This window comes from Apodemus sylvaticus, chromosome 9 (assembly GCF_947179515.1).
Source record: "Apodemus sylvaticus chromosome 9, mApoSyl1.1, whole genome shotgun sequence".
Lineage (NCBI taxonomy): Eukaryota > Metazoa > Chordata > Mammalia > Rodentia > Muridae > Apodemus > Apodemus sylvaticus.
This window is the reverse complement of record NC_067480.1, coordinates 41,501,902-41,507,288: the sequence shown is the minus strand read 5'-3', so window position 1 is coordinate 41,507,288 and position 5,387 is coordinate 41,501,902.

Below are 5,387 nucleotides of genomic sequence, written 5' to 3'. Positions count from 1 at the left end.
ATTACATGCAAGTACTAAGGGCAATAGAAGTACCATGAGGAACGAGCAAGACATAGACACAAAATAGTCCAGGCAGTAATCAAAGTCCCGAGATTACTCCTTGGTGACAGTTGTTTCCAAGAGTGTATAAGGATGACCAAAATACCTGAGCCTGCTTCCTTGTCCAAGCCCAAAATCTTGCCTGAAGTCTACTTCTTTTGTTCCACCCTAAGATTAAAATCCACGCCCTAACCTACTTCCCTATTATAGGCTAATGTCAGATTCCTGCCTGAAGCCTGTTTCCTTGCCCTTGGCCAATGTCAAGCTCCTTGGCCAATGTCAGACTCCTGCCAGGCAGCACAGCACCCCAAAAAGGTTTTCGACACACAACTGAGTTCCTGAAGAAACAAGGAATTTCTGTTTCATTTGGACTTATGGTTGCAGAGGGATAAGAGCCCGAGATGGTAGGAGCAGGAGCAGGAGGCTAAGAGCTTACGTCTTGAACTGTAAGCACCAAACAGAGAATGAACTAGCAGTGGTGCTGCTCTTTACTCTCAAGGCCCAAGCCCAATTTCTTCCTTACTCCAACAAGGCCACACCTCCTATGCATCGCCAAACAGTGGCACCAAGTGGAGACCAAGCATTCAAATGCCACAGACTATGGGGACTTTTCTCATGAAAACCATAAACAACTCTCAAAAGAGATTATTTTTGTTTGGTTGGATTCTGTTTGATGCTTGTTTTTGCTTGCTTGCTTGCTTGTTTGTTAGAGAAGGTCTCACAGTGTTGCCCAGGCTACCCTTAGGTTTCATAATTCTCCCCTTCTCCTTCCAAGTACTGAGATCATGTATGTAGCATAATACCTAATACTTTGTATATATGCATAGCTACAGCATTCTCAATAAACATTTATAAGAGAAGCATTTGCTTCTCTTATATTATAATTATAATAGGATATATTATAATTATAATATGATATTATTTATTTTATATTAATTATTATATTATAATATTATAATATAATTATAATAGGATAATTATAATATTATCCTATTACTCCATGACTCACTGTGTCCATGGTATAAATTCTACTGGTCACAATTCACATGTACTCCTAGAACATTAACCAACCAAACAGAACAGGACATACCAACCAGGTACCTGTTTGGACACATTTCTGAGGTTTGGCCTTTTTGCTCAGTCTATTTGCTCAACCTAATGAAGCACGCTTATCTTCTTCTAGGCTTATCAACTTCTAGGCCTTGATGTCCTTAACTTTGCAAGTTTGTTTACCTTTAGCCTCTCTCTTCCACTGCTAATTTGAATTCATAATTTCAGCACCCTCTGTGCTGGCTAAATTTATGTCAACTTGACACAAACTAGAGTCAGCTGGGAGGAGGAAACCTCAATTGAGAAAATGCTCCTATCCCTATAAAATCAGGCTGTGGACCAGCCTGTAGAGCATTTTCTTGATTAGTGGTTGAGTGGGGTAGATAGCTCATGTGGGCAGTACCACCCTTGGGCTGATAGTCCCGGGTTCTATAAGAAAGAAGGCTGAGTAAGCCGTGTGGACCATGCCAGGAAGCAGCACCCCTCCATGGCCTCTGTATCTGCTCTTGCTTCCGGGTTCCTGTACTGTTTGACTTCCTCCCCTGTCTTCCTTCAGAGATGAACTACAGCCGGGTGGTGTTGGCACATGCCTGTAATCTGAGCACTCTGGGAGGCAGAGGCAGGCGGATTTCTGAGTTCAAGGCCAGCCTGGTCTACAGAGTGAGTTCCAGGACAGCGAGGGCTATACAGAGAAACCCTGTCTGGAAAAAACCAAATCCAAGAGAGAGAGAGAGAGAGAGAGAGAGAGAGAGAGAGAGAGAGAGAGAGAGAGAGAGAGATGAACGACAATGTAGAAATCTAAGCACAATAAACCCTTTCCTCCCCCACTTGCTTTTTGGTTATAGCGTTCTGTAACAGCAATAGAAACCCTAAGACACCTCCCATATGATTTTTAAACTTTATTGGTTATCTGTTCTTTAATATCAATATTTAGAAACTCAAATGACTTGTACAGTTACTCACATTGATTTTTGCACAAACTATACACATATCCAGAGTATGTTTTCTTGTTTGCATAGGTATATAATAATGCACAAGATTAATAATGTACCTCATTATATACTCATATAATCAAGGTAGACATGGTAGGTTTCTCATATCCCATAATCTCCATGGCTTCCTGTTCTTAAATTCTTATTTTGTTTTTCCACAGACCATTCTCTTTCTCCTCATTCATTCACTCATTCTCTAATTTCTGTAGTGTTGTGGATTGAGCCCAGTGCTTTGCATATGCGAAGAAGCACTCTACCACTTAGCCACCTTCCCAGCCCTCACACAGATTCCTTCTTTTCCATGGTTTCAAACTTTTGCTTAAAATTGGGTGTGATAGTAAGATAAAATGACAACTCTGAATTATAGGAGTAAGAAATTGTTCAGTCTAAACCAAACATGAGTGATGACAACTTGGAAACCAAGATTCCAGATATCTTGAATGACCTGCTACTCTAAAGCAAAGACACAAAGAAGTTCCTGTATAGATTCAGTCAAGAAAATCATTTTGTAGGCCTTGCGTTGGCTGGCTGCAGCATAGCAGGAAGGTTTCAGATGTTCTCTTGTTTGTCTTAGCCTTAGCGTTACTGGAGGCTTGAGGTCTGTTACAGGGATATTCCAGGGAGTAACAAGAAAATTAGGTCAGATATAAAGAATCAAAATGGCCATTTTTATAAAGGCTCTAAGATATCTTCAAAGTTGTGATGATTGCAGGATTACATCTTCTGGTTTGCAGTGGGCTAGTTCCAGAACCTTCCAAAGTGGTTTCTCTGCTTCCAGCCATTTTAACTGAATTTCATATTATTACCAATTTGCTCTTTCGAAACGGTTCCCAGACTTCAAGGTAAAAGGTTTCCATTTCTTTAATACATAGTAGTAGATTAAATTTCTCAATCAATTTTCTCTACCAAAAGTGATTTTGTGAAAAATACTTGATATATTAATTCAATAATTTAACCTCCTAGGAACTCTTTCTTGTGACAGATGTTCCCATTGGGGTGCCCTAACCCTTAGTGGGAGTCAGCCCAATGTGAATGGGCTTTATTAGACCTTGGTGGCCATGAGAAAAGCCTAGATTTGGAATGGGAAGTAATGAATTGCTACAAGGAACAAACATAAAGCAAAACCAAACCATAGTGCATCCAAGATTGAAGAAATGTATATGAGACTTTCCAGATGTGTTAATGTGACTCGGGGTCCTCAAGCTTCCTTTGGATGGGGTATGAAATAAAAACATATGCCAATGTCATCATTATAAGATAGACCTATTTTTACTGTCAGTCTGTCTGGAATAGCAGCACTAGTGATTGATTAGCTCTTCGTAATCAATGCTGGATCAATCGATGCTGGATCGCTCACTTCTAAGACTCTAGCTTGCTTTCCATTGGCATCTTCAAGAATGTGATCAGAAGCTCAGAAACGGATCTGAGAGGTCAGCTGTGTCAAGAGAATGAATGGGGGAGGAATACAGGTATGTTATCGTTTGCCGGGTAGTTCACAATTTGTTCTTTCAGTAGATTACTCCATTTACACCTCACCGGCTGGGCGGAACTACAGAACAATTACGATGCCAGTGTTATAAAAAAAAAATATGGATGAAGATCACCCTCAGGAAGTGACTTAGTCCAGGGTGACCAAACAACTAAAAACAGGCCTTATTTTTTTCTTCCTGCTACTAACATATGAAACAAGCACCAAGTCTGTATTCTAAAACCGTGAGAGAATGAATCAAGACTATTCATTGTAAATAGCTTTAAATAAAAGGAATGTGTCTTGCCCTGTTACCAGAGGCCCTAGTTAATTCAGTTTAATATCTTGTTTTCTTCTTTTAACTAGTGTTTTCTTACTGCCCCAGGTATGTGGTGTCTGCATTCCTTCCCATCTTGAGCTCCTGGACAGGTGATGAGGTCATAGCTTTCCTTCTTTATGTTAGGCAGAAAGGGCTCAATAAATATTTGCATATATATTTTCAATGTGGAAAATGTTTCATGTCTAAGCATTGTTTACTTCGTTTTACTGGTTACTTCCTTCTCTGCTTTCTAGTTTCCGTAGAAATCTAATGTGGTTGACCAGGGAAGTTCCCTGTACTACTGACCGTGAACCTTGCTCACCTCTGTACATTTAAAGTTGTAAACACATTCTGAAGACACTATGATGATCCTAATATATCTTCGTTAGAAACGTGAGAGGTGTTCAGGGCAAGGAGTTAACATGTTCTGAGGTCAGAAAAATGAGGTAGATATTTGATCAATAGATATCTGAAAGGAGTGAAAAGAGATTGGACTATTACAGAAGGAAGACGATGAGAAGCAGGTATCCAAGTAATAGGAAAATGGACTTTGCACAAATTGAGAGCCTAGACTGGAAATAAAAAGCTAGGCTTTTTATAGAATTGTAAAATTTTAGGCACCTTTATCAAAGTGCAAGTTCTTCTGTGGAACTGTATCAAAGAACATAGCAAGAAAACATAATCAAATTAATATTAACCAGGCGTTGGTGGCACACGCCTGTAATCCCAGCACTCTGGGAGACAGAGGCAGGCGGATTTCTGAGTTCGAGGCCAGCCTGGTCAAGAGTGAGTTCCAGGACAGCCAGGGCTATACAGAGAAACCCTGTCTCCAAAAAACCAAATCCAAAACCAAAAACAAACAAAAAATTAATATTAAAACATTAATGTTAAAAATAGGGCCGTGCATAGAGCAAGATGTGTTTCTTTTCTGCCAAAGGTGTCACTTTTATCAAAAAGATGCGGATGTGCTCAATTTTGCTATTCCTGTTTTCAATAAATGAAGTCTTGCAACCTTTACTTCTGCCACTCGGGCTGGAAGGAAAAGAGCATTTTATAGATTTGCAAGATGGTGATCTTGATGTAAATTCCAGGCCACTTTATAATGGGGTATAAAAAACTTCAAATGATGGCCATTTTATTTTGGGGGGCTCTCAACTGTGGACTGTGGAGGCAATGACTTCACGCGTAGGTCTCGCGCTTGTTTCCCAGACTTGTAAAAAGGAGAGATTAGTAGAATCCAACAATCCTTTCTGACATCGTCCAACATAGTCTGTTTATTTTTCTGGCTAGTTTCCCCCAATCGGTGCTCTAGCGGCCGCGGCCCCACCTCCCGTGGACCTCAGCAGCACCCCAGACACCCGCGAGCAACCGGTCCCCACGCCCAGATCTGGGTTCGGAAAGAGAACCCCGCGGCAACAGGTCCCGGGCTCCGGCGTTCGCTGCAGCCCCGCCCAGCGGCGCCTTCCGCCCTAGGCTGCAGCTCACTGGAGGAGGGGGCGGGACCTCGGGGTCACGTGGG